The sequence below is a fragment of the Semicossyphus pulcher genome, unplaced genomic scaffold (assembly GCF_022749685.1).
Source record: "Semicossyphus pulcher isolate SPU_LCO1_2020_fin unplaced genomic scaffold, fSemPul1.0.p SCAF_11, whole genome shotgun sequence".
In the NCBI taxonomy this organism is placed as follows: Eukaryota; Metazoa; Chordata; class Actinopteri; order Labriformes; family Labridae; genus Semicossyphus; species Semicossyphus pulcher.
This window is the reverse complement of record NW_027211615.1, coordinates 2,965,001-2,990,000: the sequence shown is the minus strand read 5'-3', so window position 1 is coordinate 2,990,000 and position 25,000 is coordinate 2,965,001. Positions and strand designations below refer to the sequence as shown.

Below are 25,000 nucleotides of genomic sequence, written 5' to 3'. Positions count from 1 at the left end.
GGCCATACCACCCTGAACACGCCCGATCTCGGAAGCTAAGCAGGGTCGGGCCTGGTTAGTACTTGGATGGGAGACCGCCTGGGAATACCAGGTGCTGTAAGCTTTTTCATTTTTCTGTGATGGACAGGAGAGGTGCTGATGCTGCAGGCCTTGAAAAAGTTGGATCAGACACTCATGTGCAAGAATGCATTGAATTCATCCTAGAAAAAAAACACAGTAACATATGAAGAGATTAAAAAGTGCCCAAATGCATTTTTAAAAGGCCCGATTGAACACACAACTGTCGCTTACGGCCATACCACCCTGAACACGCCCGATCTCGTCCGATCTCGGAAGCTAAGCAGGGTCGGGCCTGGTTAGTACTTGGATGGGAGACCGCCTGGGAATACCAGGTGCTGTAAGCTTTTTCATTTTTCTGTGATGGACAGGAGAGGTGCTGATGCTGCAGGCCTTGAAAAAGTTTGATCAGACACTCATGTGCAAGAATGCATTGAATTCATCCTAGAAAAAAACCATAACAAAATCTTTGACGAAAACTATAAACAACGTTAAAAATACAGCCAAATTCAAGAATGTGGTGGGGCAGATGCCCCACCGCATTCTTGCTGCACCATGCCACGTCTTTAAAAGGCCCGATTGAACACACAACTGTCGCTTACGGCCATACCACCCTGAACACGCCCGATCTCGTCCGATCTCGGAAGCTAAGCAGGGTCGGGCCTGGTTAGTACTTGGATGGGAGACCGCCTGGGAATACCAGGTGCTGTAAGCTTTTTCATTTTTCTGTGATGGACAGGAGAGGTGCTGATGCTGCAGGCCTTGAAAAAGTTTGATCAGACACTCATGTGCAAGAATGCATTGAATTCATCATAGAAAAAAAACACAGTAACATATGAAGAGATTAAAAAGTGCCCAAATGCATTTTTAAAAGGCCCGATTGAACACACAACTGTCGCTTACGGCCATACCACCCTGAACACGCCCGATCTCGTCCGATCTCGGAAGCTAAGCAGGGTCGGGCCTGGTTAGTACTTGGATGGGAGACCGCCTGGGAATACCAGGTGCTGTAAGCTTTTTCATTTTTCTGTGATGGACAGGAGAGGTGCTGATGCTGCAGGCCTTGAAAAAGTTTGATCAGACACTCATGTGCAAGAATGCATTGAATTCATCATAGAAAAAAACCATGACAAAATCTTTGACGAAAACTATAAACAACGTTAAAAATACAGCCACATTCTTGCTGCACCATGCCACGTCTTTAAAAGGCCCGATTGAACACACAACTGTCGCTTACGGCCATACCACCCTGATCACGCCCGATCTCGTCCGATCTCGGAAGCTAAGCAGGGTCGGGCCTGGTTAGTACTTGGATGGGAGACCGCCTGGGAATACCAGGTGCTGTAAGCTTTTTCATTTTTCTGTGATGGACAGGAGAGGTGCTGATGCTGCAGGCCTTGAAAAAGTTTGATCAGACACTCATGTGCAAGAATGCATTGAATTCATCCTAGAAAAAAAACACAGTACATATGAAGAGATTAAAAAGTGCCCAAATGCATTTTTAAAAGGCCCGATTGAACACACAACTGTCGCTTACGGCCATACCACCCTGAACACGTCCGATCTCGTCCGATCTCGGAAGCTAAGCAGAGTCGGGCCTGGTTAGTACTTGGATGGGAGACCGCCTGGGAATACCAGGTGCTGTAAGCTTTTTCATTTTTCTGTGATGGACAGGAGAGGTGCTGATGCTGCAGGCCTTGAAAAAGTTTGATCAGACACTCATGTGCAAGAATGCATTGAATTCTATTAGAAAAAAACCATGACAAAATTTTTGACGAAAACTATAAACAACGTTAAAAATACTGCCAAATTCAAGAATGTGGAGGGGCAGATGCCCCACCGCATTCTTGCTGCACCATGCCACGTCTTTAAAAGGCCCGATTGAACACACAACTGTCGCTTACGGCCATACCACCCTGAACACGCCCGATCTCGTCCGATCTCGGAAGCTAAGCAGGGTCGGGCCTGGTTAGTACTTGGATGGGAGACCGCCTGGGAATACCAGGTGCTGTAAGCTTTTTCATTTTTCTGTGATGGACAGGAGTGGTGCTGATGCTGCAGGCCTTGAAAAAGTTTGATCAGACACTCATGTGCAAGAATGCATTGAATTCATCATAGAAAAAAACCATGACAAAATTTTTGACGAAAACTATAAACAACGTTAAAAATACAGCCAAATTCAAGAATGTGGTGGGGCAGATGCCCCACCGCATTCTTGCTGCACCATGCCACGTCTTTAAAAGGCCCGATTGAACACACAACTGTCGCTTACGGCCATACCACCCTGAACACGCCCGATCTCGGAAGCTAAGCAGGGTCGGGCCTGGTTAGTACTTGGATGGGAGACCGCCTGGGAATACCAGGTGCTGTAAGCTTTTTCATTTTTCTGTGATGGACAGGAGAGGTGCTGATGCTGCAGGCCTTGAAAAAGTTGGATCAGACACTCATGTGCAAGAATGCATTGAATTCATCCTAGAAAAAAAACACAGTAACATATGAAGAGATTAAAAAGTGCCCAAATGCATTTTTAAAAGGCCCGATTGAACACACAACTGTCGCTTACGGCCATACCACCCTGAACACGCCCGATCTCGTCCGATCTCGGAAGCTAAGCAGGGTCGGGCCTGGTTAGTACTTGGATGGGAGACCGCCTGGGAATACCAGGTGCTGTAAGCTTTTTCATTTTTCTGTGATGGACAGGAGAGGTGCTGATGCTGCAGGCCTTGAAAAAGTTTGATCAGACACTCATGTGCAAGAATGCATTGAATTCATCCTAGAAAAAAACCATAACAAAATCTTTGACGAAAACTATAAACAACGTTAAAAATACAGCCAAATTCAAGAATGTGGTGGGGCAGATGCCCCACCGCATTCTTGCTGCACCATGCCACGTCTTTAAAAGGCCCGATTGAACACACAACTGTCGCTTACGGCCATACCACCCTGAACACGCCCGATCTCGTCCGATCTCGGAAGCTAAGCAGGGTAGGGCCTGGTTAGTACTTGGATGGGAGACCGCCTGGGAATACCAGGTGCTGTAAGCTTTTTCATTTTTCTGTGATGGACAGGAGAGGTGCTGATGCTGCAGGCCTTGAAAAAGTTTGATCAGACACTCATGTGCAAGAATGCATTGAATTCATCATAGAAAAAAACCATGACAAAATCTTTGACGAAAACTATAAACAATCGTTAAAAATACAGCCACATTCTTGCTGCACCATGCCACGTCTTTAAAAGGCCCGATTGAACACACAACTGTCGCTTACGGCCATACCACCCTGAACACGCCCGATCTCGTCGGATCTCGGAAGCTAAGCAGGGTCGGGCCTGGTTAGTACTTGGATGGGAGACCGCCTGGGAATACCAGGTGCTGTAAGCTTTTTCATTTTTCTGTGATGGACAGGAGAGGCGCTGATGCTGCAGGCCTTGAAAAAGTTTGATCAGACACTCATGTGCAAGAATGCATTGAATTCATCCTAGAAAAAAAACACAGTAACATATGAAGAGATTAAAAAGTGCCCAAATGCATTTTTAAAAGGCCCGATTGAACACACAACTGTCACTTACGGCCATACCACCCTGAACACGCCCGATCTCGTCCGATCTCGGAAGCTAAGCAGGGTCGGGCCTGGTTAGTACTTGGATGGGAGACCGCCTGGGAATACCAGGTGCTGTAAGCTTTTTCATTTTTCTGTGATGGACAGGAGAGGTGCTGATGCTGCAGGCCTTGAAAAAGTTGGATCAGACACTCATGTGCAAGAATGCATTGAATTCATCCTAGAAAAAAAACACAGTGACATATGAAGAGATTAAAAAGTGCCCAAATGCATTTTTAAAAGGCCCGATTGAACACACAACTGTCGCTTACGGCCATACCACCCTGAACACGGCCGATCTCGTCCGATCTCGGAAGCTAAGCAGGGTCGGGCCTGGTTAGTACTTGGATGGGAGACCGCCTGGGAATACCAGGTGCTGTAAGCTTTTTCATTTTTCTGTGATGGACAGGAGAGGTGCTGATGCTGCAGGCCTTGAAAAAGTTTGATCAGACACTCATGTGCAAGAATGCATTGAATTCATCCTAGAAAAAAAACACAGTAACATATGAAGAGATTAAAAAGTGCCCAAATGCATTTTTAAAAGGCCCGATTGAACACACAACTGTCGCTTACGGCCATACCACCCTGAACACGCCCGATCTCGTCCGATCTCGGAAGCTAAGCAGGGTCGGGCCTGGTTAGTACTTGGATGGGAGACCGCCTGGGAATACCAGGTGCTGTAAGCTTTTTCATTTTTCTGTGATGGACAGGAGAGGTGCTGATGCTGCAGGCCTTGAAAAAGTTTGATCAGACACTCATGTGCAAGAATGCATTGAATTCATCTTAGAAAAAAAACACAGTAACATATGAAGAGATTAAAAAGTGCCCAAATGCATTTTTAAAAGGCCCGATTGAACACACAACTGTCGCTTACGGCCATACCACCCTGAACACGCCCGATCTCGTCCGATCTCGGAAGCTAAGCAGGGTCGGGCCTGGTTAGTACTTGGATGGGAGACCGCCTGGGAATACCAGGTGCTGTAAGCTTTTTCATTTTTCTGTGATGGACAGGAGAGGTGCTGATGCTGCAGGCCTTGAAAAAGTTTGATCAGACACTCATGTGCAAGAATGCATTGAATTCATCCTAGAAAAAAAACACAGTAACATATGAAGAGATTAAAAAGTGCCCAAATGCATTTTTAAAAGGCCCGATTGAACACACAACTGTCGCTTACGGCCATACCACCCTGAACACGCCCGATCTCGTCGGATCTCGGAAGCTAAGCAGGGTCGGGCCTGGTTAGTACTTGGATGGGAGACCGCCTGGGAATACCAGGTGCTGTAAGCTTTTTCATTTTTCTGTGATGGACAGGAGAGGCGCTGATGCTGCAGGCCTTGAAAAAGTTTGATCAGACACTCATGTGCAAGAATGCATTGAATTCATCCTAGAAAAAAAACACAGTAACATATGAAGAGATTAAAAAGTGCCCAAATGCATTTTTAAAAGGCCCGATTGAACACACAACTGTCACTTACGGCCATACCACCCTGAACACGCCCGATCTCGTCCGATCTCGGAAGCTAAGCAGGGTCGGGCCTGGTTAGTACTTGGATGGGAGACCGCCTGGGAATACCAGGTGCTGTAAGCTTTTTCATTTTTCTGTGATGGACAGGAGAGGTGCTGATGCTGCAGGCCTTGAAAAAGTTGGATCAGACACTCATGTGCAAGAATGCATTGAATTCATCCTAGAAAAAAAACACAGTGACATATGAAGAGATTAAAAAGTGCCCAAATGCATTTTTAAAAGGCCCGATTGAACACACAACTGTCGCTTACGGCCATACCACCCTGAACACGGCCGATCTCGTCCGATCTCGGAAGCTAAGCAGGGTCGGGCCTGGTTAGTACTTGGATGGGAGACCGCCTGGGAATACCAGGTGCTGTAAGCTTTTTCATTTTTCTGTGATGGACAGGAGAGGTGCTGATGCTGCAGGCCTTGAAAAAGTTTGATCAGACACTCATGTGCAAGAATGCATTGAATTCATCCTAGAAAAAAAACACAGTAACATATGAAGAGATTAAAAAGTGCCCAAATGCATTTTTAAAAGGCCCGATTGAACACACAACTGTCGCTTACGGCCATACCACCCTGAACACGCCCGATCTCGTCCGATCTCGGAAGCTAAGCAGGGTCGGGCCTGGTTAGTACTTGGATGGGAGACCGCCTGGGAATACCAGGTGCTGTAAGCTTTTTCATTTTTCTGTGATGGACAGGAGAGGTGCTGATGCTGCAGGCCTTGAAAAAGTTTGAGCAGACACTCATGTGCAAGAATGCATTGAATTCATCCTAGAAAAAAAACACAGTAACATATGAAGAGATTAAAAAGTGCCCAAATGCATTTTTATAAGGCCCGATTGAACACACAACTGTCGCTTACAGCCATACCACCCTGAACACGCCCGATCTCGTCCGATCTCGGAAGCTAAGCAGGGTCGGGCCTGGTTAGTACTTGGATGGGAGACCGCCTGGGAATACCAGGTGCTGTAAGCTTTTTCATTTTTCTGTGATGGACAGGAGAGGTGCTGATGCTGCAGGCCTTGAAAAAGTTTGATCAGACACTCATGTGCAAGAATGCATTGAATTCTATTAGAAAAAAACCATGACAAAATTTTTGACGAAAACTATAAACAACGTTAAAAATACTGCCAAATTCAAGAATGTGGAGGGGCAGATGCCCCACCGCATTCTTGCTGCACCATGCCACGTCTTTAAAAGGCCCGATTGAACGCACAACTCTCGCTTACGGCCATACCACCCTGAACACGCCCGATCTCGTCCGATCTCGGAAGCTAAGCAGGGTCGGGCCTGGTTAGTACTTGGATGGGAGACCGCCTGGGAATACCAGGTGCTGTAAGCTTTTTCATTTTTCTGTGATGGACAGGAGAGGTGCTGATGCTGCAGGCCTTGAAAAAGTTTGAACAGACACTCATGTGCAAGAATGCATTGAATTCATCCTAGAAAAAAAACACAGTAACATATGAAGAGATTAAAAAGTGCCCAAATGCATTTTTAAAAGGCCCGATTGAACACACAGCTGTCGCTTACGGCCATACCACCCTGAACACGCCCGATCTCGTCCGATCTCGGAAGCTAAGCAGGGTCGGGCCTGGTTAGTACTTGGATGGGAGACCGCCTGGGAATACCAGGTGCTGTAAGCTTTTTCATTTTTCTGTGATGGACAGGAGAGGTGCTGATGCTGCAGGCCTTGAAAAAGTTGGATCAGACACTCATGTGCAAGAATGCATTGAATTCATCCTAGAAAAAAAACACAGTAACATATGAAGAGATTAAAAAGTGCCCAAATGCATTTTTAAAAGGCCCGATTGAACACACAACTGTCGCTTACAGCCATACCACCCTGAACACGCCTGATCTCGTCCGATCTCGGAAGCTAAGCAGGGTCGGGCCTGGTTAGTACTTGGATGGGAGACCGCCTGGGAATACCAGGTGCTGTAAGCTTTTTCATTTTTCTGTGATGGACAGGAGAGGTGCTGATGCTGCAGGCCTTGAAAAAGTTTGATCAGACACTCATGTGCAAGAATGCATTGAATTCATCCTAGAAAAAAAACACAGTAACATATGAAGAGATTAAAAAGTGCCCAAATGCATTTTTAAAAGGCCCGATTGAACACACAACTGTCGCTTACGGCCATACCACCCTGAACACGCCCGATCTCGTCCGATCTCGGAAGCTAAGCAGGGTCGGGCCTGGTGAGTACTTGGATGGGAGACCGCCTGGGAATACCAGGTGCTGTAAGCTTTTTCATTTTTCTGTGATGGACAGGAGAGGTGCTGATGCTGCAGGCCTTGAAAAAGTTTGATCAGACACTCATGTGCAAGAATGCATTGAATTCATCCTAGAAAAAAACCATGACAAAATCTTTGACGAAAACTATAAACAACGTTAAAAATACAGCCAAATTCAAGAATGTGGTGGGGCAGATGCCCCATCACATTCTTGCTGCACCATGCCACGTCTTTAAAAGGCCCGATTGAACACACAACCGTCGCTTACGGCCATACCACCCTGAACACGCCCGATCTCGTCCGATCTCGGAAGCTAAGCAGGGTCGGGCCTGGTTAGTACTTGGATGGGAGACCGCCTGGGAATACCAGGTGCTGTAAGCTTTTTCATTTTTCTGTGATGGACAGGAGAGGTGCTGATGCTGCAGGCCTTGAAAAAGTTTGATCAGACACTCATGTGCAAGAATGCATTGAATTCATCCTAGAAAAAAAACACAGTAACATATGAAGAGATTAAAAAGTGCCCAAATGCATTTTTAAAAGGCCCGATTGAACACACAACTGTCGCTTACGGCCATACCACCCTGAACACGCCCGATCTCGTCCGATCTCGGAAGCTAAGCAGGGTCGGGCCTGGTTAGTACTTGGATGGGAGACCGCCTGGGAATACCAGGTGCTGTAAGCTTTTTCATTTTTCTGTGATGGACAGGAGAGGTGCTGATGCTGCAGGCCTTGAAAAAGTTGGATCAGACACTCATGTGCAAGAATGCATTGAATTCATCCTAGAAAAAAAACACAGTGACATATGAAGAGATTAAAAAGTGCCCAAATGCATTTTTAAAAGGCCCGATTGAACACACAACTGTCGCTTACGGCCATACCACCCTGAACACGGCCGATCTCGTCCGATCTCGGAAGCTAAGCAGGGTCGGGCCTGGTTAGTACTTGGATGGGAGACCGCCTGGGAATACCAGGTGCTGTAAGCTTTTTCATTTTTCTGTGATGGACAGGAGAGGTGCTGATGCTGCAGGCCTTGAAAAAGGTTGATCAGACACTCATGTGCAAGAATGCATTGAATTCATCCTAGAAAAAAAACACAGTAACATATGAAGAGATTAAAAAGTGCCCAAATGCATTTTTAAAAGGCCCGATTGAACACACAACTGTCGCTTACGGCCATAACACCCTGAACACACCCGATCTCGTCCGATCTCGGAAGCTAAGCAGGGTCGGGCCTGGTTAGTACTTGGATGGGAGACCGCCTGGGAATACCAGGTGCTGTAAGCTTTTTCATTTTTCTGTGATGGACAGGAGAGGTGCTGATGCTGCAGGCCTTGAAAAAGTTTGAGCAGACACTCATGTGCAAGAATGCATTGAATTCATCCTAGAAAAAAAACACAGTAACATATGAAGAGATTAAAAAGTGCCCAAATGCATTTTTATAAGGCCCGATTGAACACACAACTGTCGCTTACAGCCATACCACCCTGAACACGCCCGATCTCGTCCGATCTCGGAAGCTAAGCAGGGTCGGGCCTGGTTAGTACTTGGATGGGAGACCGCCTGGGAATACCAGGTGCTGTAAGCTTTTTCATTTTTCTGTGATGGACAGGAGAGGTGCTGATGCTGCAGGCCTTGAAAAAGTTTGATCAGACACTCATGTGCAAGAATGCATTGAATTCTATTAGAAAAAAACCATGACAAAATTTTTGACGAAAACTATAAACAACGTTAAAAATACTGCCAAATTCAAGAATGTGGAGGGGCAGATGCCCCACCGCATTCTTGCTGCACCATGCCACGTCTTTAAAAGGCCCGATTGAACGCACAACTGTCGCTTACGGCCATACCACCCTGAACACGCCCGATCTCGTCCGATCTCGGAAGCTAAGCAGGGTCGGGCCTGGTTAGTACTTGGATGGGAGACCGCCTGGGAATACCAGGTGCTGTAAGCTTTTTCATTTTTCTGTGATGGACAGGAGAGGTGCTGATGCTGCAGGCCTTGAAAAAGTTTGAACAGACACTCATGTGCAAGAATGCATTGAATTCATCCTAGAAAAAAAACACAGTAACATATGAAGAGATTAAAAAGTGCCCAAATGCATTTTTAAAAGGCCCGATTGAACACACAGCTGTCGCTTACGGCCATACCACCCTGAACACGCCCGATCTCGTCCGATCTCGGAAGCTAAGCAGGGTCGGGCCTGGTTAGTACTTGGATGGGAGACCGCCTGGGAATACCAGGTGCTGTAAGCTTTTTCATTTTTCTGTGATGGACAGGAGAGGTGCTGATGCTGCAGGCCTTGAAAAAGTTGGATCAGACACTCATGTGCAAGAATGCATTGAATTCATCCTAGAAAAAAAACACAGTAACATATGAAGAGATTAAAAAGTGCCCAAATGCATTTTTAAAAGGCCCGATTGAACACACAACTGTCGCTTACAGCCATACCACCCTGAACACGCCCGATCTCGTCCGATCTCGGAAGCTAAGCAGGGTCGGGCCTGGTTAGTACTTGGATGGGAGACCGCCTGGGAATACCAGGTGCTGTAAGCTTTTTCATTTTTCTGTGATGGACAGGAGAGGTGCTGATGCTGCAGGCCTCGAAAAAGTTTGATCAGACACTCATGTGCAAGAATGCATTGAATTCATCCTAGAAAAAAAACACAGTAACATATGAAGAGATTAAAAAGTGCCCAAATGCATTTTTAAAAGGCCTGATTGAACACACAACTGTCGCTTACGGCCATACCACCCTGAACACGCCCGATCTCGTCCGATCTCGGAAGCTAAGCAGGGTCGGGCCTGGTGAGTACTTGGATGGGAGACCGCCTGGGAATACCAGGTGCTGTAAGCTTTTTCATTTTTCTGTGATGGACAGGAGAGGTGCTGATGCTGCAGGCCTTGAAAAAGTTTGATCAGACACTCATGTGCAAGAATGCATTGAATTCATCCTAGAAAAAAACCATGACAAAATCTTTGACGAAAACTATAAACAACGTTAAAAATACAGCCAAATTCAAGAATGTGGTGGGGCAGATGCCCCATCACATTCTTGCTGCACCATGCCACGTCTTTAAAAGGCCCGATTGAACACACAACCGTCGCTTACGGCCATACCACCCTGAACACGCCCGATCTCGTCCGATCTCGGAAGCTAAGCAGGGTCGGGCCTGGTTAGTACTTGGATGGGAGACCGCCTGGGAATACCAGGTGCTGTAAGCTTTTTCATTTTTCTGTGATGGACAGGAGAGGTGCTGATGCTGCAGGCCTTGAAAAAGTTTGATCAGACACTCATGTGCAAGAATGCATTGAATTCATCCTAGAAAAAAAACACAGTAACATATGAAGAGATTAAAAAGTGCCCAAATGCATTTTTAAAAGGCCCGATTGAACACACAACTGTCGCTTACGGCCATACCACCCTGAACACGCCCGATCTCGTCCGATCTCGGAAGCTAAGCAGGGTCGGGCCTGGTTAGTACTTGGATGGGAGACCGCCTGGGAATACCAGGTGCTGTAAGCTTTTTCATTTTTCTGTGATGGACAGGAGAGGTGCTGATGCTGCAGGCCTTGAAAAAGTTGGATCAGACACTCATGTGCAAGAATGCATTGAATTCATCCTAGAAAAAAAACACAGTAACATATGAAGAGATTAAAAAGTGCCCAAATGCATTTTTAAAAGGCCCGATTGAACACACAACTGTCGCTTACGGCCATACCACCCTGAACACGCCCGATCTCGTCCGATCTCGGAAGCTAAGCAGGGTCGGGCCTGGTTAGTACTTGGATGGGAGACCGCCTGGGAATACCAGGTGCTGTAAGCTTTTTCATTTTTCTGTGATGGACAGGAGAGGTGCTGATGCTGCAGGCCTTGAAAAAGTTGGATCAGACACTCATGTGCAAGAATGCATTGAATTCATCCTAGAAAAAAAACACAGTAACATATGAAGAGATTAAAAAGTGCCCAAATGCATTTTTAAAAGGCCCGATTGAACACACAACTGTCGCTTACGGCCATACCACCCTGAACACGCCCGATCTCGTCCGATCTCGGAAGCTAAGCAGGGTCGGGCCTGGTTAGTACTTGGATGGGAGACCGCCTGGGAATACCAGGTGCTGTAAGCTTTTTCATTTTTCTGTGATGGACAGGAGAGGTGCTGATGCTGCAGGCCTTGAAAAAGTTTGATCAGACACTCATGTGCAAGAATGCATTGAATTCATCCTAGAAAAAAAACACAGTAACATATGAAGAGATTAAAAAGTGCCCAAATGCATTTTTAAAAGGCCCGATTGAACACACAACTGTCGCTTACGGCCATACCACCCTGAACACGCCCGATCTCGTCCGATCTCGGAAGCTAAGCAGGGTCGGGCCTGGTTAGTACTTGGATGGGAGACCGCCTGGGAATACCAGGTGCTGTAAGCTTTTTCATTTTTCTGTGATGGACAGGAGAGGTGCTGATGCTGCAGGCCTTGAAAAAGTTGGATCAGACACTCATGTGCAAGAATGCATTGAATTCATCCTAGAAAAAAAACACAGTAACATATGAAGAGATTAAAAAGTGCCCAAATGCATTTTTAAAAGGCCCGATTGAACACACAACTGTCGCTTACGGCCATACCACCCTGAACACGCCCGATCTCGTCCGATCTCGGAAGCTAAGCAGGGTCGGGCCTGGTTAGTACTTGGATGGGAGACCGCCTGGGAATACCAGGTGCTGTAAGCTTTTTCATTTTTCTGTGATGGACAGGAGAGGTGCTGATGCTGCAGGCCTTGAAAAAGTTTGATCAGACACTCATGTGCAAGAATGCATTGAATTCATCCTAGAAAAAAAACACAGTAACATATGAAGAGATTAAAAAGTGCCCAAATGCATTTTTAAAAGGCCCGATTGAACACACAACTGTCGCTTACGGCCATACCACCCTGAACACGCCCGATCTCGTCCGATCTCGGAAGCTAAGCAGGGTCGGGCCTGGTTAGTACTTGGATGGGAGACCGCCTGGGAATACCAGGTGCTGTAAGCTTTTTCATTTTTCTGTGATGGACAGGAGAGGTGCTGATGCTGCAGGCCTTGAAAAAGTTTGATCAGACACTCATGTGCAAGAATGCATTGAATTCATCATAGAAAAAAACCATGACAAAATTTTTGACGAAAACTATAAACAACGTTAAAATTACAGCCACATTCTTGCTGCACCATGCCACGTCTTTAAAAGGCCCGATTGAACACACAACTGTCGCTTACGGCCATACCATCCTGAACACGCCCGATCTCGTCCGATCTCGGAAGCTAAGTAGGGTTGGGCCTGGTTAGTACTTGGATGGGAGACCGCCTGGGAATACCAGGTGCTGTAAGCTTTTTCATTTTTCTGTGATGGACAGGAGAGGTGCTGATGCTGCAGGCCTTGAAAAAGTTTGATCAGACACTCATGTGCAAGAATGCATTGAATTCATCCTAGAAAAAAAACACAGTAAAATATGAAGAGATTAAAAAGTGCCAAAATGCATTTTTAAAAGGCCCGATTGAACACACAACTGTCGCGTACGGCCATACCACCCTGAACACGCCCGATCTCGTCTGATCTCGGAAGCTAAGCAGGGTCGGGCCTGGTTAGTACTTGGATGGGAGACCGCCTGGGAATACCAGGTGCTGTAAGCTTTTTCATTTTTCTGTGATGGACAGGAGAGGTGCTGATGCTGCAGGCCTTGAAAAAGTTTGATCAGACACTCATGTGCAAGAATGCATTGAATTCATCCTAGAAAAAAAACACAGTAAAATATGAAGAGATTAAAAAGTGCCAAAATGCATTTTTAAAAGGCCCGATTGAACACACAACTGTCGCGTACGGCCATACCACCCTGAACACGCCCGATCTCGTCTGATCTCGGAAGCTAAGCAGGGTCGGGCCTGGTTAGTACTTGGATGGGAGACCGCCTGTGAATACCAGGTGCTGTAAGCTTTTTCATTTTTCTGTGATGGACAGGAGAGGTGCTGATGCTGCAGGCCTTGAAAAAGTTTGATCAGACACTCATGTGCAAGAATGCATTGAATTCATCATAGAAAAAAACCATGACAAAATCTTTGACGAAAACTATAAACAACGTTAAAAATACAGCCAAATTCAAGAATGTGGTGGGGCAGATGCCCCACCACATTCTTGCTGCACCATGCCACGTCTTTAAAAGGCCCGATTGAACACACAACTGTCGCTTACGGCCATACCACCCTGAACACGCCCGATCTCGTCCGATCTCGGAAGCTAAGCAGGGTCGGGCCTGGTTAGTACTTGGATGGGACACCGCCTGGGAATACCAGGTGCTGTAAGCTTTTTCATTTTTCTGTGATGGACAGGAGAGGTGCTGATGCTGCAGGCCTTGAAAAAGTTTGATCAGACACTCATGTGCAAGAATGCATTGAATTCATCCTAGAAAAAAAACACAGTAACATATGAAGAGATTAAAAAGTGCCCAAATGCATTTTTAACAGGCCCGATTGAACACACAACTGTCGCTTACGGCCATACCACCCTGAACACGCCCGATCTCATCCGATCTCGGAAGCTAAGCAGGGTCGGGCCTGGTTAGTACTTGGATGGGAGACCGCCTGGGAATACCAGGTGCTGTAAGCTTTTTCATTTTTCTGTGATGGACAGGAGAGGTGCTGATGCTGCAGGCCTTGAAAAAGTTTGATCAGACACTCATGTGCAAGAATGCATTGAATTCATCCTAGAAAAAAAACACAGTAACATATGAAGAGATTAAAAAGTGCCCAAATGCATTTTTAAAAGGCCCGATTGAACACACAACTGTCGCTTACGGCCATATCACACTGAACACGCCCGATCTCGTCCGATCTCGGAAGCTAAGCAGGGTCGGGCCTGGTTAGTACTTGGATGGGAGACCGCCTGGGAATACCAGGTGCTGTAAGCTTTTTCATTTTTCTGTGATGGACAGGAGAGGTGCTGATGCTGCAGGCCTTGAAAAAGTTTGATCAGACACTCATGTGCAAGAATGCATTGAATTCATCATAGAAAAAAACCATGACAAAATCTTTGACGAAAACTATAAACAACGTTAAAAATAAAGCCACATTCTTGCTGCACCATGCCATGTCTTTAAAAGGCCTGATTGAACACACAACTGTCGCTTACGGCCATACCACCCTGAACACGCCCGATCTCGTCCGATCTCGGAAGCTAAGCAGGGTCGGGCCTGGTTAGTACTTGGATGGGAGACCGCCTGGGAATACCAGGTGCTGTAAGCTTTTTCATTTTTCTGTGATGGACAGGAGAGGTGCTGATGCTGCAGGCCTTGAAAAAGTTTGATCAGACACTCATGTGCAAGAATGCATTGAATTCATCCTAGAAAAAAAACACAGTAACATATGAAGAGATTAAAAAGTGCCCAAATGCATTTTTAAAAGGCCCGATTGAACACACAACTGTCGCTTACGGCCATACCACCCTGAACACGCCCGATCTCGTCCGATCTCGGAAGCTAAGCAGGGTCGGGCCTGGTTAGTACTTGGATGGGAGACCGCCTGGGAATACCAGGTGCTGTAAGCTTTTTCATTTTTCTGTGATGGACAGGAGAGGTGCTGATGCTGCAGGCCTTGAAAAAGTTTGATCAGACACTCATGTGCAAGAATGCATTGAATTCATCCTAGAAAAAAAACACAGTAACATATGAAGAGATTAAAAAGTGCCCAAATGCATTTTTAAAAGGCCCGATTGAACACACAACTGTCGCTTACGGCCATACCACCCTGAACACGCCCGATCTCGTCCGATCTCGGAAGCTAAGCAGGGTCGTGCCTGGTAAGTACTTGGATGGGAGACCGCCTGGGAATACCAGGTGCTGTAAGCTTTTTCATTTTTCTGTGATGGACAGGAGAGGTGCTGATGCTGCAGGCCTTGAAAAAGTTTGATCAGACACTCATGTGCAAGAATGCATTGAATTCATCCTAAAAAAAAACACAGTACATATGAAGAGATTAAAAAGTGCCCAAATGCATTTTTAAAAGGCCCGATTGAACGCACAACTGTCGCTTACGGCCATACCACCCTGAACACGCCCGATCTCGTCCGATCTCGGAAGCTAAGCAGGGTCGGGCCTGGTTAGTACTTGGATGGGAGACCGCCTGGGAATACCAGGTGCTGTAAGCTTTTTCATTTTTCTGTGATGGACAGGAGAGGTGCTGATGCTGCAGGCCTTGAAAAAGTTTGATCAGACACTCATGTGCAAGAATACATTGAATTCATCCTAGAAAAAAAACAAAGTAACATATGAAGAGATTAAAAAGTGCCCAAATGCATTTTTAAAAGGCCCGATTGAACACACAACTGTCGCTTACGGCCATACCACCCTGAACACGCCCGATCTCGTCCGATCTCGGAAGCTAAGCAGGGTCGGGCCTGGTTAGTACTTGGATGGGAGACCGCCTGGGAATACCAGGTGCTGTAAGCTTTTTCATTTTTCTGTGATGGACAGGAGAGGTGCTGATGCTGCAGGCCTTGAAAAAGTTTGATCAGACACTCATGTGCAAGAATGCATTGAATTCATCCTAGAAAAAAAACACAGTAACATATGAAGAGATTAAAAAGTGCCCAAATGCATTTTTAAAAGGCCCGATTGAACACACAACTGTCGCTTACGGCCATACCACCCTGAACACGCCCGATCTCGTCCGATCTCGGAACCTAAGCAGGGTCGGGCCTGGTTAGTACTTGGATGGGAGACCGCCTGGGAATACCAGGTGCTGTAAGCTTTTTCATTTTTCTGTGATGGACAGGAGAGGTACTGATGCTGCAGGCCTTGAAAAAGGTTGATCAGACACTCATGTGCAAGAATGCATTGAATTCATCATAGAAAAAAACCATGACAAAATCTTTGACGAAAACTATAAACAACGTTAAAAATACAGCCACATTCTTGCTGCACCATGCCACGTCTTTAAAAGGCCCGATTGAACACACAACTGTCGCTTACGGCCATACCACCCTGAACACGCCCGATCTCGTCCGATCTCGTAAGCTAAGCAGGGTCGGGCCTGGTTAGTAATTGGATGGGAGACCGCCTGGGAATACCAGGTGCTGTAAGCTTTTTCATTTTTCTGTGATGGACAGGAGAGGTGCTGATGCTGCAGGCCTTGAAAAAGTTTGATCAGACACTCATGTGCAAGAATGCATTGAATTCATCCTAGAAAAAAAACACAGTAACATATGAAGAGATTAAAAAGTGCCCAAATGCATTTTTAAAAGGCCCGATTGAACACACAACTGTCGCTTACGGCCATACCACCCTGAACACGCCCGATCTCGTCCGATCTCGGAAGCTAAGCAGGGTCGGGCCTGGTTAGTACTTGGATGGGAGACCGCCTGGGAATACCAGGTGCTGTAAGCTTTTTCATTTTTCTGTGATGGACAGGAGAGGTGCTGATGCTGCAGGCCTTGAAAAAGTTTGATCAGACACTCATGTGCAAGAATGCATTGAATTCATCCTAGAAAAAAAACACAGTAACATATGAAGAGATTAAAAAGTGCCCAAATGCATTTTTAAAAGGCCCGATTGAACACACAACTGTCGCTTACGGCCATACCACCCTGAACACGCCCGATCTCGTCCGATCTCGGAAGCTAAGCAGGGTCGGGCCTGGTTAGTACTTGGATGGGAGACCGCCTGGGAATACCAGGTGCTGTAAGCTTTTTCATTTTTCTGTGATGGACAGGAGAGGTGCTGATGCTGCAGGCCTTGAAAAAGTTTGATCAGACACTCATGTGCAAGAATGCATTGAATTCATCCTAGAAAAAAAACACAGTAACATATGAAGAGATTAAAAAGTGCCCAAATGCATTTTTAAAAGGCCCGATTGAACACACAACTGTCGCTTACGGCCATACCACCCTGAACACGCCCGATCTCGTCCGATCTCGGAAGCTAAGCAGGGTCGGGCCTGGTTAGTACTTGGATGGGAGACCGCCTGGGAATACCAGGTGCTGTAAGCTTTTTCATTTTTCTGTGATGGACAGGAGAGGTGCTGATGCTGCAGGCCTTGAAAAAGTTGGATCAGACACTCATGTGCAAGAATGCATTGAATTCATCCTAGAAAAAAAACACAGTAACATATGAAGAGATTAAAAAGTGCCCAAATGCATTTTTAAAAGGCCTGATTGAACACACAACTGTCGCTTACGGCCATACCACCCTGAACACGCCCGATCTCGTCCGATCTCGGAAGCTAAGCAGGGTCGGGCCTGGTTAGTACTTGGATGGGAGACCGCCTGGGAATACCAGGTGCTGTAAGCTTTTTCATTTTTCTGTGATGGACAGGAGAGGTGCTGATGCTGCAGGCCTTGAAAAAGTTTGATCAGACACTCATGTGCAAGAATGCATTGAATTCATCCTAGAAAAAAAACACAGTAACATATGAAGAGATTAAAAAGTGCCCAAATGCATTTTTAAAAGGCCCGATTGAACACACAACTGTCGCTTACGGCCATACCACCCTGAACACGCCCGATCTCGTCCGATCTCGGAAGCTAAGCAGGGTCGGGCCTGGTTAGTACTTGGATGGGAGACCGCCTGGGAATACCAGGTGCTGTAAGCTTTTTCATTTTTCTGTGATGGACAGGAGAGGTGCTGATGCTGCAGGCCTTGAAAAAGTTTGATCAGACACTCATGTGCAAGAATGCATTGAATTCATCCTAGAAAAAAACCATGACAAAATTTTTGACGAAAACTATAAACAACGTTAAAAATACAGCCAAATTCAAGAATGTGGTGGGGCAGATGCCCCATCACATTCTTGCTGCACCATGCCACGTCTTTAAAAGGCCCGATTGAACACACAACTGTCGCTTACGGCCATACCACCCTGAACACGCCCGATCTCGTCCGATCTCGGAAGCTAAGCAGGGTCGGGCCTGGTTAGTACTTGGATGGGAGACCGCCTGGGAATACCAGGTGCTGTAAGCTTTTTCATTTTTCTGTGATGGACAGGAGAGGTGCTGATGCTGCAGGCCTTGAAAAAGTTTGATCAGACACTCATGTGCAAGAATGCATTGAATTCATCATAGAAAAAAACCATGACAAAATTTTTGACGAAAACTATAAACAACGTTAAAATTACAGCCACATTCTTGCTGCACCATGCCACGTCTTTAAAAGGCCCGATTGAACACACAACTGTCGCTTACGGCCATACCACCCTGAACACGCCCGATCTCGTCCGATCTCGGAAGCTAAGCAGGGTCGGGCCTGGTTAGTACTTGGATGGGAGACCGCCTGGGAATACCAGGTGCTGTAAGCTTTTTCATTTTTCTGTGATGGACAGGAGAGGTGCTGATGCTGCAGGCCTTGAAAAAGTTTGATCAGACACTCATGTGCAAGAATGCATTGAATTCATCCTAGAAAAAAAACACAGTAACATATGAAGAGATTAAAAAGTGCCCAAATGCATTTTTAAAAGGCCCGATTGAACACACAACTGTCGCTTACGGCCATACCACCCTGAACACGCCCGATCTCGTCAGATCTCGGAAGCTAAGCAGGGTCGGGCCTGGTTAGTACTTGGATGGGAGACCGCCTGGGAATATCAGGTGCTGTAAGCTTTTTCATTTTTCTGTGATGGACAGGAGAGGTGCTGATGCTGCAGGCCTTGAAAAAGTTTGATCAGACACTCATGTGCAAGAATGCATTGAATTCATCCTAGAAAAAAAACACAGTAACATATGAAGAGATTAAAAAGTGCCCAAATGCATTTTTAAAAGGCCCGATTGAACACACAACTGTCGCTTACGGCCATACCACCCTGAACACGCCCGATCTCGTCCGATCTCGGAAGCTAAGCAGGGTCGGGCCTGGTTAGTACTTGGATGGGAGACCGCCTGGGAATACCAGGTGCTGTAAGCTTTTTCATTTTTCTGTGATGGACAGGAGAGGTGCTGATGCTGCAGGCCTTGAAAAAGTTTGATCAGACACTCATGTGCAAGAATGCATTGAATTCATCCTAGAAAAAAAACACAGTAACATATGAAGAGATTAAAAAGTGCCCAAATGCATTTTTAAAAGGCCCGATTGAACACACAACTGTCGCTTACGGCCATACCACCCTGAACACGCCCGATCTCGTCCGATCTCGGAAGCTAAGCAGGGTCGGGCCTGGTTAGTACTTGGATGGGAGACCGCCTGGGAATACCAGGTGCTGTAAGCTGTTTCATTTTTCTGTGATGGACAGGAGAGGTGCTGATGCTGCAGGCCTTGAAAAAGTTTGATCAGACACTCATGTGCAAGAATGCATTGAATTCATCCTAGAAAAAAAACACAGTAACATATGAAGAGATTAAAAAGTGCCCAAATGCATTTTTAAAAGGCCCGATTGAACACACAACTGTCGCTTACGGCCATACCACCCTGAACACGCCCGATCTCGTCCGATCTCGGAAGCTAAGCAGGGTCGGGCCTGGTTAGTACTTGGATGGGAGACCGCCTGGGAATACCAGGTGCTGTAAGCTTTTTCATTTTTCTGTGATGGACAGGAGAGGTGCTGATGCTGCAGGCCTTGAAAAGGTTTGATCAGACACTCATGTGAAAGAATGCATTGAATTCATCCTAGAAAAAAAACACAGTAACATATGAAGAGATTAAAAAGTGCCCAAATGCATTTTTAAAAGGCCCGATTGAACACACAACTGTCGCTTACGGCCATACCACCCTGAACACGCCCGATCTCGTCCGATCTCGGAAGCTAAGCAGGGTCGGGCCTGGTTAGTACTTGGATGGGAGACCGCCTGGGAATACCAGGTGCTGTAAGCTTTTTCATTTTTCTGTGATGGACAGGAGAGGTGCTGATGCTGCAGGCCTTGAAAAAGTTTGATCAGACACTCATGTGCAAGAATGCATTGAATTCATCCTAGAAAAAAAACACAGTAACATATGAAGAGATTAAAAAGTGCCCAAATGCATTTTTAAAAGGCCCGATTGAACACACAACTGTCGCTTACGGCCATACCACCCTGAACACGCCCGATCTCGTCCGATCTCGGAAGCTAAGCAGGGTCGGGCCTGGTTAGTACTTGGATGGGAGACCGCCTGGGAATACCAGGTGCTGTAAGCTTTTTCATTTTTCTGTGATGGACAGGAGAGGTGCTGATGCTGCAGACCTTGAAAAAGTTTGATCAGACACTCGTGCAAGAATGCATTGAATTCATCATAGAAAAAAACCATGACAAAATTTTTGACGAAAACTATAAACAACGTTAAAAATACAGCCAAATTCAAGAATGTGGTGGGGCAGATGCCCCATCACATTCTTGCTGCACCATGCCACGTCTTTAAAAGGCCCGATTGAACAGACAACTGTCGCTTACGGCCATACCACCCTGAACACGCTCGATCTCGTCCGATCTCGGAAGCTAAGCAGGGTCAGGCCTGGTTAGTACTTGCATGGGAGACCGCCTGGGAATACCAGGTGCTGTAAGTTTTTTCATTGTTCTGTGATGGACAGGAGAGGTGCTGATGCTGCAGGCCTTGAAAAAGTTTGATCAGACACTCATGTGCAAGAATGCATTGAATTCATCCTAGAAAAAAAACACAGTAACATATGAAGAGATTAAAAAGTGCCCAAATGCATTTTTAAAAGGCCCGATTGAACACACAACTGTCGCTTACGGCCATACCACCCTGAACACGCCCGATCTCGTCCGATCTCGGAAGCTAAGCAGGGTCGGGCCTGGTTAGTACTTGGATGGGAGACCGCCTGGGAATATCAGGTGCTGTAAGCTTTTTCATTTTTCTGTGATGGACAGGAGAGGTGCTGATGCTGCAGGCCTTGAAAAAGTTTGATCAGACACTCATGTGCAAGAATGCATTGAAAAAAAACACAGTAACATATGAAGAGATTAAAAAGTGCCCAAATGCATTTTTAAAAGGCCCGATTGAACACACAACTGTCGCTTACGGCCATACCACCCTGAACACGCCCGATCTCGTCCGATCTCGGAAGCTAAGCAGGGTCGGGCCTGGTTAGTACTTGGATGGGAGACCGCCTGGGAATACCAGGTGCTGTAAGCTTTTTCATTTTTCTGTGATGGACAGGAGAGGTGCTGATGCTGCAGGCCTTGAAAAAGTTTGATCAGACACTCATGTGCAAGAATGCATTGAATTCATCATAGAAAAAAACCATGACAAAATCTTTGACGAAAACTATAAACAACGTTAAAAATACAGCCACATTCTTGCTGCACCATGCCACGTCTTTAAAAGGCCCGATCGAACACACAACTGTCGCTTACGGCCATACCACCCTGAACACGCCCGATCTCGTCAGATCTCGGAAGCTAAGCAGGGTCGGGCCTGGTTAGTACTTGGATGGGAGACCGCCTGGGAATACCAGGTGCTGTAAGCTTTTTCATTTTTCTGTGATGGACAGGAGAGGTGCTGATGCTGCAGGCCTTGAAAAGGTTTGATCAGACACTCATGTGCAAGAATGCATTGAATTCATCCTAGAAAAAAAACACAGTAACATATGAAGAGATTAAAAAGTGCCCAAATGCATTTTTAAAAGGCCCGATTGAACACACAACTGTCGCTTACGGCCATACCACCCTGAACACACCCGATCTCGTCCGATCTCGAAAGCTAAGCAGGGTCGGGCCTGGTTAGTACTTGGATGGGAGACCGCCTGGGAATACCAGGTGCTGTAAGCTTTTTCATTTTTCTGTGATGGACAGGAGAGGTGCTGATGCTGCAGGCCTTGAAAAAGTTGGATCAGACACTCATGTGCAAGAATGCATTGAATTCATCCTAGAAAAAAAACACAGTAACATATGAAGAGATTAAAAAGTGCCCAAATGCATTTTTAAAAGGCCCGATTGAACACACAACTGTCGCTTACGGCCATACCACCCTGAACACGCCCGATCTCGTCCGATCTCGGAAGCTAAGCAGGGTCGGGCCTGGTTAGTACTTGGATGGGAGACCGCCTGGGAATACCAGGTGCTGTAAGCTTTTTCATTTTTCTGTGATGGACAGGAGAGGTGCTGATGCTGCAGGCCTTGAAAAAGTTTGATCAGACACTCATGTGCAAGAATGCATTGAATTCATCCTAGAAAAAAAACACAGTAACATATGAAGAGATTAAAAAGTGCCCAAATGCATTTTTAAAAGGCCCGATTGAACACACAACTGTCGCTTACGGCCATACCACCCTGAACACGCCCGATCTCGTCCGATCTCGGAAGCTAAGCAGGGTCGGGCCTGGTTAGTACTTGGATGGGAGACCGCCTGGGAATACCAGGTGCTGTAAGCTTTTTCATTTTTCTGTGATGGACAGGAGAGGTGCTGATGCTGCGGGCCTTGAAAAAGTTTGATCAGACAATCATGTGCAAGAATGCATTGAATTCATCCTAGAAAAAAAACACAGTGACATATGAAGAGATTAAAAAGTGCCCAAATGCATTTTTAAAAGGCCCGATTGAACACACAACTGTCGCTTACGGCCATACCACCCTGAACACGCCCGATCTCGTCCGATCTCGGAAGCTAAGCAGGGTCGGGCCTGGTTAGTACTTGGATGGGAGACCGCCTGGGAATACCAGGTGCTGTAAGCTTTTTCATTTTTCTGTGATGGACAGGAGAGGTGCTGATGCTGCAGGCCTTGAAAAAGTTGGATCAGACAGTCATGTGCAAGAATGCATTGAATTCATCCTAGAAAAAAAAACACAGTAACATATGAAGAGATTAAAAAGTGCCCAAATGCATTTTTAAAAGGCCCGATTGAACACACAACTGTCGCTTACGGCCATACCACCCTGAACACGCCCGATCTCGTCCGATCTCGGAAGCTAAGCAGGGTCGGGCCTGGTTAGTACTTGGATGGGAGACCGCCTGGGAATACCAGGTGCTGTAAGCTTTTTCATTTTTCTGTGATGGACAGGAGAGGTGCTGATGCTGCAGGCCTTGAAAAAGTTGGATCAGACACTCATGTGCAAGAATGCATTGAATTCATCCTAGAAAAAAAACACAGTAACATATGAAGAGATTAAAAAGTGCCCAAATGCATTTTTAAAAGGCCCGATTGAACACACAACTGTCGCTTACGGCCATACCACCCTGAACACGCCCGATCTCGTCCGATCTCGGAAGCTAAGCAGGGTCGGGTCTGGTTAGTACTCGGATGGGAGACCGCCTGGGAATACCAGGTGCTGTAAGCTTTTTCATTTTTCTGTGATGGACAGGAGAGGTGCTGATGCTGCAGGCCTTGAAAAAGTTTGATCAGACACTCATGTGCAAGAATGCATTGAATTCATCCTAGAAAAAAAACACAGTAACATATGAAGAGATTAAAAAGTGCCCAAATGCATTTTTAAAAGGCCCGATTGAACACACAACTGTCGCTTACGGCCATACCACCCTGAACACGCCCGATCTCGTCCGATCTCGGAAGCTAAGCAGGGTCGGGCCTGGTTAGTACTTGGATGGGAGACCGCCTGGGAATACCAGGTGCTGTAAGCTTTTTCATTTTTCTGTGATGGACAGGAGAGGTGCTGATGCTGCAGGCCTTGAAAAAGTTTGATCAGACACTCATGTGCAAGAATGCATTGAATTCATCCTAGAAAAAAAACACAGTAACATATGAAGAGATTAAAAAGTGCCCAAATGCATTTTTAAAAGGCCCGATTGAACACACAACTGTCGCTTACGGCCATACCACCCTGAACACGCCCGATCTCGTCCGATCTCGGAAGCTAAGCAGGGTCGGGCCTGGTTAGTACTTGGATGGGAGACCGCCTGGGAATACCAGGTGCTGTAAGCTTTTTCATTTTTCTGTGATGGACAGGAGAGGTGCTGATGCTGCAGGCCTTGAAAAAGTTTGATCAGACACTCATGTGCAAGAATGCATTGAATTCATCATAGAAAAAAACCATGACAAAATCTTTGACGAAAACTATAAACAACGTTAAAAATACAGCCACATTCTTGCTGCACCATGCCACGTCTTTAAAAGGCCCGATTGAACACACAACTGTCGCTTACGGCCATACCACCCTGAACACGCCCGATCTCGTCCGATCTCGGAGGCTATGCAGGGTCGGGCCTGGTTAGTACTTGGATGGGAGACCGCCTGGGAATACCAGGTGCTGTAAGCTTTTTCATTTTTCTGTGATGGACAGGAGAGGTGCTGATGCTGCAGGCCTTGAAAAAGTTTGATCAGACACTCATGTGCAAGAATGCATTGAATTCATCATAGAAAAAAACCATGACAAAATCTTTGACGAAAATTATAAACAACGTTAAAAATACAGCCAAATTCAAGAATGCGGTGGGGCAGATGCCCCACCGCATTCTTGGTGCACCATGCCACGTCTTTAAAAGGCCCGATTGAACACACAACTGTCGCTTACGGCCATACCACCCTGAACACGCCCGATCTCGTCCGATCTCGGAAGCTAAGCAGGGTTGGGCCTGGTTAGTACTTGGATGGGAGACCGCCTGGGAATACCAGGTGCTGTAAGCTTTTTCATTTTTCTGTGATGGACAGGAGAGGTGCTGATGCTGCAGGCCTTGAAAAAGTTTGATCAGACACTCATGTGCA

General features: G+C 46.3%; 78 non-coding genes and 2 pseudogenes across 78 annotated transcripts; all 80 read left to right on the top strand.

Moving 5' to 3' along the window:
* Positions 1-103, top strand: part of LOC138587348 (5S ribosomal RNA) — a 109-nt pseudogene extending 6 nt beyond the window's left edge.
* A 182-nt stretch (positions 104-285) lies between these two features.
* On the top strand, positions 286-404 carry LOC138585881 (5S ribosomal RNA). The gene has a single exon (XR_011305989.1). It is a non-coding gene; the product is annotated as a 5S ribosomal RNA (ribosomal RNA).
* Positions 405-653: 249 nt separating this feature from the next.
* Positions 654-772, top strand: LOC138585879 (5S ribosomal RNA). The gene has a single exon (XR_011305987.1). It is a non-coding gene; the product is annotated as a 5S ribosomal RNA (ribosomal RNA).
* Positions 773-954: 182 nt separating this feature from the next.
* LOC138585878 (5S ribosomal RNA) lies at positions 955-1,073 on the top strand. The gene has a single exon (XR_011305986.1). It is a non-coding gene; the product is annotated as a 5S ribosomal RNA (ribosomal RNA).
* A 215-nt stretch (positions 1,074-1,288) lies between these two features.
* Positions 1,289-1,407, top strand: LOC138586418 (5S ribosomal RNA). Its single transcript, XR_011306497.1, has one exon. It is a non-coding gene; the product is annotated as a 5S ribosomal RNA (ribosomal RNA).
* A 181-nt stretch (positions 1,408-1,588) lies between these two features.
* On the top strand, positions 1,589-1,707 carry LOC138587200 (5S ribosomal RNA). The gene has a single exon (XR_011307239.1). It is a non-coding gene; the product is annotated as a 5S ribosomal RNA (ribosomal RNA).
* Positions 1,708-1,955: 248 nt separating this feature from the next.
* On the top strand, positions 1,956-2,074 carry LOC138585876 (5S ribosomal RNA). The gene has a single exon (XR_011305985.1). It is a non-coding gene; the product is annotated as a 5S ribosomal RNA (ribosomal RNA).
* A 249-nt stretch (positions 2,075-2,323) lies between these two features.
* On the top strand, positions 2,324-2,432 carry LOC138587347 (5S ribosomal RNA; annotated as a pseudogene).
* Positions 2,433-2,614: 182 nt separating this feature from the next.
* LOC138585875 (5S ribosomal RNA) lies at positions 2,615-2,733 on the top strand. The gene has a single exon (XR_011305984.1). It is a non-coding gene; the product is annotated as a 5S ribosomal RNA (ribosomal RNA).
* Positions 2,734-2,982: 249 nt separating this feature from the next.
* Positions 2,983-3,101, top strand: LOC138587708 (5S ribosomal RNA). Its single transcript, XR_011307698.1, has one exon. It is a non-coding gene; the product is annotated as a 5S ribosomal RNA (ribosomal RNA).
* A 216-nt stretch (positions 3,102-3,317) lies between these two features.
* LOC138586548 (5S ribosomal RNA) lies at positions 3,318-3,436 on the top strand. Its single transcript, XR_011306619.1, has one exon. It is a non-coding gene; the product is annotated as a 5S ribosomal RNA (ribosomal RNA).
* A 182-nt stretch (positions 3,437-3,618) lies between these two features.
* LOC138586628 (5S ribosomal RNA) lies at positions 3,619-3,737 on the top strand. The gene has a single exon (XR_011306694.1). It is a non-coding gene; the product is annotated as a 5S ribosomal RNA (ribosomal RNA).
* A 182-nt stretch (positions 3,738-3,919) lies between these two features.
* Positions 3,920-4,038, top strand: LOC138586999 (5S ribosomal RNA). Its single transcript, XR_011307048.1, has one exon. It is a non-coding gene; the product is annotated as a 5S ribosomal RNA (ribosomal RNA).
* Positions 4,039-4,220: 182 nt separating this feature from the next.
* LOC138585874 (5S ribosomal RNA) lies at positions 4,221-4,339 on the top strand. The gene has a single exon (XR_011305983.1). It is a non-coding gene; the product is annotated as a 5S ribosomal RNA (ribosomal RNA).
* A 182-nt stretch (positions 4,340-4,521) lies between these two features.
* LOC138585872 (5S ribosomal RNA) lies at positions 4,522-4,640 on the top strand. The gene has a single exon (XR_011305981.1). It is a non-coding gene; the product is annotated as a 5S ribosomal RNA (ribosomal RNA).
* Positions 4,641-4,822: 182 nt separating this feature from the next.
* On the top strand, positions 4,823-4,941 carry LOC138586547 (5S ribosomal RNA). The gene has a single exon (XR_011306618.1). It is a non-coding gene; the product is annotated as a 5S ribosomal RNA (ribosomal RNA).
* Positions 4,942-5,123: 182 nt separating this feature from the next.
* LOC138586626 (5S ribosomal RNA) lies at positions 5,124-5,242 on the top strand. The gene has a single exon (XR_011306692.1). It is a non-coding gene; the product is annotated as a 5S ribosomal RNA (ribosomal RNA).
* A 182-nt stretch (positions 5,243-5,424) lies between these two features.
* On the top strand, positions 5,425-5,543 carry LOC138586998 (5S ribosomal RNA). The gene has a single exon (XR_011307047.1). It is a non-coding gene; the product is annotated as a 5S ribosomal RNA (ribosomal RNA).
* Positions 5,544-5,725: 182 nt separating this feature from the next.
* LOC138585871 (5S ribosomal RNA) lies at positions 5,726-5,844 on the top strand. Its single transcript, XR_011305980.1, has one exon. It is a non-coding gene; the product is annotated as a 5S ribosomal RNA (ribosomal RNA).
* Positions 5,845-6,026: 182 nt separating this feature from the next.
* Positions 6,027-6,145, top strand: LOC138586327 (5S ribosomal RNA). Its single transcript, XR_011306411.1, has one exon. It is a non-coding gene; the product is annotated as a 5S ribosomal RNA (ribosomal RNA).
* A 248-nt stretch (positions 6,146-6,393) lies between these two features.
* On the top strand, positions 6,394-6,512 carry LOC138585870 (5S ribosomal RNA). The gene has a single exon (XR_011305979.1). It is a non-coding gene; the product is annotated as a 5S ribosomal RNA (ribosomal RNA).
* Positions 6,513-6,694: 182 nt separating this feature from the next.
* Positions 6,695-6,813, top strand: LOC138585869 (5S ribosomal RNA). Its single transcript, XR_011305978.1, has one exon. It is a non-coding gene; the product is annotated as a 5S ribosomal RNA (ribosomal RNA).
* A 182-nt stretch (positions 6,814-6,995) lies between these two features.
* LOC138586650 (5S ribosomal RNA) lies at positions 6,996-7,114 on the top strand. The gene has a single exon (XR_011306715.1). It is a non-coding gene; the product is annotated as a 5S ribosomal RNA (ribosomal RNA).
* A 182-nt stretch (positions 7,115-7,296) lies between these two features.
* On the top strand, positions 7,297-7,415 carry LOC138586580 (5S ribosomal RNA). Its single transcript, XR_011306649.1, has one exon. It is a non-coding gene; the product is annotated as a 5S ribosomal RNA (ribosomal RNA).
* Positions 7,416-7,664: 249 nt separating this feature from the next.
* LOC138585868 (5S ribosomal RNA) lies at positions 7,665-7,783 on the top strand. The gene has a single exon (XR_011305977.1). It is a non-coding gene; the product is annotated as a 5S ribosomal RNA (ribosomal RNA).
* A 182-nt stretch (positions 7,784-7,965) lies between these two features.
* Positions 7,966-8,084, top strand: LOC138585867 (5S ribosomal RNA). The gene has a single exon (XR_011305976.1). It is a non-coding gene; the product is annotated as a 5S ribosomal RNA (ribosomal RNA).
* A 182-nt stretch (positions 8,085-8,266) lies between these two features.
* Positions 8,267-8,385, top strand: LOC138586997 (5S ribosomal RNA). The gene has a single exon (XR_011307046.1). It is a non-coding gene; the product is annotated as a 5S ribosomal RNA (ribosomal RNA).
* A 182-nt stretch (positions 8,386-8,567) lies between these two features.
* LOC138586845 (5S ribosomal RNA) lies at positions 8,568-8,686 on the top strand. The gene has a single exon (XR_011306903.1). It is a non-coding gene; the product is annotated as a 5S ribosomal RNA (ribosomal RNA).
* Positions 8,687-8,868: 182 nt separating this feature from the next.
* On the top strand, positions 8,869-8,987 carry LOC138586326 (5S ribosomal RNA). The gene has a single exon (XR_011306410.1). It is a non-coding gene; the product is annotated as a 5S ribosomal RNA (ribosomal RNA).
* A 248-nt stretch (positions 8,988-9,235) lies between these two features.
* Positions 9,236-9,354, top strand: LOC138585866 (5S ribosomal RNA). The gene has a single exon (XR_011305975.1). It is a non-coding gene; the product is annotated as a 5S ribosomal RNA (ribosomal RNA).
* Positions 9,355-9,536: 182 nt separating this feature from the next.
* LOC138585865 (5S ribosomal RNA) lies at positions 9,537-9,655 on the top strand. Its single transcript, XR_011305974.1, has one exon. It is a non-coding gene; the product is annotated as a 5S ribosomal RNA (ribosomal RNA).
* Positions 9,656-9,837: 182 nt separating this feature from the next.
* On the top strand, positions 9,838-9,956 carry LOC138586325 (5S ribosomal RNA). The gene has a single exon (XR_011306409.1). It is a non-coding gene; the product is annotated as a 5S ribosomal RNA (ribosomal RNA).
* Positions 9,957-10,138: 182 nt separating this feature from the next.
* On the top strand, positions 10,139-10,257 carry LOC138586578 (5S ribosomal RNA). Its single transcript, XR_011306647.1, has one exon. It is a non-coding gene; the product is annotated as a 5S ribosomal RNA (ribosomal RNA).
* A 249-nt stretch (positions 10,258-10,506) lies between these two features.
* LOC138585864 (5S ribosomal RNA) lies at positions 10,507-10,625 on the top strand. Its single transcript, XR_011305973.1, has one exon. It is a non-coding gene; the product is annotated as a 5S ribosomal RNA (ribosomal RNA).
* A 182-nt stretch (positions 10,626-10,807) lies between these two features.
* Positions 10,808-10,926, top strand: LOC138585863 (5S ribosomal RNA). The gene has a single exon (XR_011305972.1). It is a non-coding gene; the product is annotated as a 5S ribosomal RNA (ribosomal RNA).
* A 182-nt stretch (positions 10,927-11,108) lies between these two features.
* On the top strand, positions 11,109-11,227 carry LOC138585860 (5S ribosomal RNA). The gene has a single exon (XR_011305970.1). It is a non-coding gene; the product is annotated as a 5S ribosomal RNA (ribosomal RNA).
* Positions 11,228-11,409: 182 nt separating this feature from the next.
* On the top strand, positions 11,410-11,528 carry LOC138585859 (5S ribosomal RNA). The gene has a single exon (XR_011305969.1). It is a non-coding gene; the product is annotated as a 5S ribosomal RNA (ribosomal RNA).
* Positions 11,529-11,710: 182 nt separating this feature from the next.
* On the top strand, positions 11,711-11,829 carry LOC138585858 (5S ribosomal RNA). The gene has a single exon (XR_011305968.1). It is a non-coding gene; the product is annotated as a 5S ribosomal RNA (ribosomal RNA).
* Positions 11,830-12,011: 182 nt separating this feature from the next.
* On the top strand, positions 12,012-12,130 carry LOC138585857 (5S ribosomal RNA). The gene has a single exon (XR_011305967.1). It is a non-coding gene; the product is annotated as a 5S ribosomal RNA (ribosomal RNA).
* A 182-nt stretch (positions 12,131-12,312) lies between these two features.
* Positions 12,313-12,431, top strand: LOC138585856 (5S ribosomal RNA). The gene has a single exon (XR_011305966.1). It is a non-coding gene; the product is annotated as a 5S ribosomal RNA (ribosomal RNA).
* A 215-nt stretch (positions 12,432-12,646) lies between these two features.
* LOC138586852 (5S ribosomal RNA) lies at positions 12,647-12,765 on the top strand. Its single transcript, XR_011306910.1, has one exon. It is a non-coding gene; the product is annotated as a 5S ribosomal RNA (ribosomal RNA).
* Positions 12,766-12,947: 182 nt separating this feature from the next.
* On the top strand, positions 12,948-13,066 carry LOC138586917 (5S ribosomal RNA). Its single transcript, XR_011306970.1, has one exon. It is a non-coding gene; the product is annotated as a 5S ribosomal RNA (ribosomal RNA).
* Positions 13,067-13,248: 182 nt separating this feature from the next.
* Positions 13,249-13,367, top strand: LOC138587182 (5S ribosomal RNA). Its single transcript, XR_011307222.1, has one exon. It is a non-coding gene; the product is annotated as a 5S ribosomal RNA (ribosomal RNA).
* Positions 13,368-13,616: 249 nt separating this feature from the next.
* Positions 13,617-13,735, top strand: LOC138586607 (5S ribosomal RNA). The gene has a single exon (XR_011306674.1). It is a non-coding gene; the product is annotated as a 5S ribosomal RNA (ribosomal RNA).
* A 182-nt stretch (positions 13,736-13,917) lies between these two features.
* Positions 13,918-14,036, top strand: LOC138587430 (5S ribosomal RNA). The gene has a single exon (XR_011307432.1). It is a non-coding gene; the product is annotated as a 5S ribosomal RNA (ribosomal RNA).
* A 182-nt stretch (positions 14,037-14,218) lies between these two features.
* LOC138587187 (5S ribosomal RNA) lies at positions 14,219-14,337 on the top strand. The gene has a single exon (XR_011307226.1). It is a non-coding gene; the product is annotated as a 5S ribosomal RNA (ribosomal RNA).
* Positions 14,338-14,552: 215 nt separating this feature from the next.
* LOC138585855 (5S ribosomal RNA) lies at positions 14,553-14,671 on the top strand. The gene has a single exon (XR_011305965.1). It is a non-coding gene; the product is annotated as a 5S ribosomal RNA (ribosomal RNA).
* Positions 14,672-14,853: 182 nt separating this feature from the next.
* On the top strand, positions 14,854-14,972 carry LOC138585854 (5S ribosomal RNA). The gene has a single exon (XR_011305964.1). It is a non-coding gene; the product is annotated as a 5S ribosomal RNA (ribosomal RNA).
* A 182-nt stretch (positions 14,973-15,154) lies between these two features.
* On the top strand, positions 15,155-15,273 carry LOC138587190 (5S ribosomal RNA). Its single transcript, XR_011307229.1, has one exon. It is a non-coding gene; the product is annotated as a 5S ribosomal RNA (ribosomal RNA).
* Positions 15,274-15,453: 180 nt separating this feature from the next.
* On the top strand, positions 15,454-15,572 carry LOC138585853 (5S ribosomal RNA). Its single transcript, XR_011305963.1, has one exon. It is a non-coding gene; the product is annotated as a 5S ribosomal RNA (ribosomal RNA).
* A 182-nt stretch (positions 15,573-15,754) lies between these two features.
* LOC138585852 (5S ribosomal RNA) lies at positions 15,755-15,873 on the top strand. Its single transcript, XR_011305962.1, has one exon. It is a non-coding gene; the product is annotated as a 5S ribosomal RNA (ribosomal RNA).
* Positions 15,874-16,055: 182 nt separating this feature from the next.
* LOC138587102 (5S ribosomal RNA) lies at positions 16,056-16,174 on the top strand. The gene has a single exon (XR_011307147.1). It is a non-coding gene; the product is annotated as a 5S ribosomal RNA (ribosomal RNA).
* Positions 16,175-16,389: 215 nt separating this feature from the next.
* LOC138587284 (5S ribosomal RNA) lies at positions 16,390-16,508 on the top strand. Its single transcript, XR_011307316.1, has one exon. It is a non-coding gene; the product is annotated as a 5S ribosomal RNA (ribosomal RNA).
* A 182-nt stretch (positions 16,509-16,690) lies between these two features.
* LOC138585851 (5S ribosomal RNA) lies at positions 16,691-16,809 on the top strand. The gene has a single exon (XR_011305961.1). It is a non-coding gene; the product is annotated as a 5S ribosomal RNA (ribosomal RNA).
* A 182-nt stretch (positions 16,810-16,991) lies between these two features.
* Positions 16,992-17,110, top strand: LOC138585849 (5S ribosomal RNA). The gene has a single exon (XR_011305959.1). It is a non-coding gene; the product is annotated as a 5S ribosomal RNA (ribosomal RNA).
* A 182-nt stretch (positions 17,111-17,292) lies between these two features.
* On the top strand, positions 17,293-17,411 carry LOC138585848 (5S ribosomal RNA). The gene has a single exon (XR_011305958.1). It is a non-coding gene; the product is annotated as a 5S ribosomal RNA (ribosomal RNA).
* Positions 17,412-17,593: 182 nt separating this feature from the next.
* On the top strand, positions 17,594-17,712 carry LOC138585847 (5S ribosomal RNA). The gene has a single exon (XR_011305957.1). It is a non-coding gene; the product is annotated as a 5S ribosomal RNA (ribosomal RNA).
* A 182-nt stretch (positions 17,713-17,894) lies between these two features.
* LOC138585846 (5S ribosomal RNA) lies at positions 17,895-18,013 on the top strand. The gene has a single exon (XR_011305956.1). It is a non-coding gene; the product is annotated as a 5S ribosomal RNA (ribosomal RNA).
* Positions 18,014-18,262: 249 nt separating this feature from the next.
* On the top strand, positions 18,263-18,381 carry LOC138585844 (5S ribosomal RNA). Its single transcript, XR_011305955.1, has one exon. It is a non-coding gene; the product is annotated as a 5S ribosomal RNA (ribosomal RNA).
* A 215-nt stretch (positions 18,382-18,596) lies between these two features.
* On the top strand, positions 18,597-18,715 carry LOC138585843 (5S ribosomal RNA). The gene has a single exon (XR_011305954.1). It is a non-coding gene; the product is annotated as a 5S ribosomal RNA (ribosomal RNA).
* A 182-nt stretch (positions 18,716-18,897) lies between these two features.
* Positions 18,898-19,016, top strand: LOC138586513 (5S ribosomal RNA). The gene has a single exon (XR_011306586.1). It is a non-coding gene; the product is annotated as a 5S ribosomal RNA (ribosomal RNA).
* A 182-nt stretch (positions 19,017-19,198) lies between these two features.
* On the top strand, positions 19,199-19,317 carry LOC138585842 (5S ribosomal RNA). Its single transcript, XR_011305953.1, has one exon. It is a non-coding gene; the product is annotated as a 5S ribosomal RNA (ribosomal RNA).
* Positions 19,318-19,499: 182 nt separating this feature from the next.
* LOC138585841 (5S ribosomal RNA) lies at positions 19,500-19,618 on the top strand. Its single transcript, XR_011305952.1, has one exon. It is a non-coding gene; the product is annotated as a 5S ribosomal RNA (ribosomal RNA).
* A 182-nt stretch (positions 19,619-19,800) lies between these two features.
* Positions 19,801-19,919, top strand: LOC138585840 (5S ribosomal RNA). Its single transcript, XR_011305951.1, has one exon. It is a non-coding gene; the product is annotated as a 5S ribosomal RNA (ribosomal RNA).
* Positions 19,920-20,101: 182 nt separating this feature from the next.
* LOC138585839 (5S ribosomal RNA) lies at positions 20,102-20,220 on the top strand. Its single transcript, XR_011305950.1, has one exon. It is a non-coding gene; the product is annotated as a 5S ribosomal RNA (ribosomal RNA).
* A 182-nt stretch (positions 20,221-20,402) lies between these two features.
* LOC138585837 (5S ribosomal RNA) lies at positions 20,403-20,521 on the top strand. The gene has a single exon (XR_011305948.1). It is a non-coding gene; the product is annotated as a 5S ribosomal RNA (ribosomal RNA).
* Positions 20,522-20,768: 247 nt separating this feature from the next.
* LOC138587329 (5S ribosomal RNA) lies at positions 20,769-20,887 on the top strand. Its single transcript, XR_011307356.1, has one exon. It is a non-coding gene; the product is annotated as a 5S ribosomal RNA (ribosomal RNA).
* Positions 20,888-21,069: 182 nt separating this feature from the next.
* Positions 21,070-21,188, top strand: LOC138586456 (5S ribosomal RNA). Its single transcript, XR_011306532.1, has one exon. It is a non-coding gene; the product is annotated as a 5S ribosomal RNA (ribosomal RNA).
* Positions 21,189-21,358: 170 nt separating this feature from the next.
* LOC138585836 (5S ribosomal RNA) lies at positions 21,359-21,477 on the top strand. Its single transcript, XR_011305947.1, has one exon. It is a non-coding gene; the product is annotated as a 5S ribosomal RNA (ribosomal RNA).
* Positions 21,478-21,692: 215 nt separating this feature from the next.
* Positions 21,693-21,811, top strand: LOC138586336 (5S ribosomal RNA). The gene has a single exon (XR_011306420.1). It is a non-coding gene; the product is annotated as a 5S ribosomal RNA (ribosomal RNA).
* Positions 21,812-21,993: 182 nt separating this feature from the next.
* Positions 21,994-22,112, top strand: LOC138586410 (5S ribosomal RNA). The gene has a single exon (XR_011306490.1). It is a non-coding gene; the product is annotated as a 5S ribosomal RNA (ribosomal RNA).
* A 182-nt stretch (positions 22,113-22,294) lies between these two features.
* On the top strand, positions 22,295-22,413 carry LOC138585835 (5S ribosomal RNA). Its single transcript, XR_011305946.1, has one exon. It is a non-coding gene; the product is annotated as a 5S ribosomal RNA (ribosomal RNA).
* A 182-nt stretch (positions 22,414-22,595) lies between these two features.
* LOC138585834 (5S ribosomal RNA) lies at positions 22,596-22,714 on the top strand. The gene has a single exon (XR_011305945.1). It is a non-coding gene; the product is annotated as a 5S ribosomal RNA (ribosomal RNA).
* Positions 22,715-22,896: 182 nt separating this feature from the next.
* On the top strand, positions 22,897-23,015 carry LOC138585833 (5S ribosomal RNA). Its single transcript, XR_011305944.1, has one exon. It is a non-coding gene; the product is annotated as a 5S ribosomal RNA (ribosomal RNA).
* A 183-nt stretch (positions 23,016-23,198) lies between these two features.
* Positions 23,199-23,317, top strand: LOC138585832 (5S ribosomal RNA). Its single transcript, XR_011305943.1, has one exon. It is a non-coding gene; the product is annotated as a 5S ribosomal RNA (ribosomal RNA).
* Positions 23,318-23,499: 182 nt separating this feature from the next.
* On the top strand, positions 23,500-23,618 carry LOC138586898 (5S ribosomal RNA). Its single transcript, XR_011306952.1, has one exon. It is a non-coding gene; the product is annotated as a 5S ribosomal RNA (ribosomal RNA).
* A 182-nt stretch (positions 23,619-23,800) lies between these two features.
* On the top strand, positions 23,801-23,919 carry LOC138585831 (5S ribosomal RNA). Its single transcript, XR_011305942.1, has one exon. It is a non-coding gene; the product is annotated as a 5S ribosomal RNA (ribosomal RNA).
* Positions 23,920-24,101: 182 nt separating this feature from the next.
* Positions 24,102-24,220, top strand: LOC138585830 (5S ribosomal RNA). Its single transcript, XR_011305941.1, has one exon. It is a non-coding gene; the product is annotated as a 5S ribosomal RNA (ribosomal RNA).
* A 215-nt stretch (positions 24,221-24,435) lies between these two features.
* Positions 24,436-24,554, top strand: LOC138587259 (5S ribosomal RNA). The gene has a single exon (XR_011307295.1). It is a non-coding gene; the product is annotated as a 5S ribosomal RNA (ribosomal RNA).
* A 249-nt stretch (positions 24,555-24,803) lies between these two features.
* LOC138587592 (5S ribosomal RNA) lies at positions 24,804-24,922 on the top strand. Its single transcript, XR_011307587.1, has one exon. It is a non-coding gene; the product is annotated as a 5S ribosomal RNA (ribosomal RNA).
* Positions 24,923-25,000: the final 78 nt, after the last annotated feature.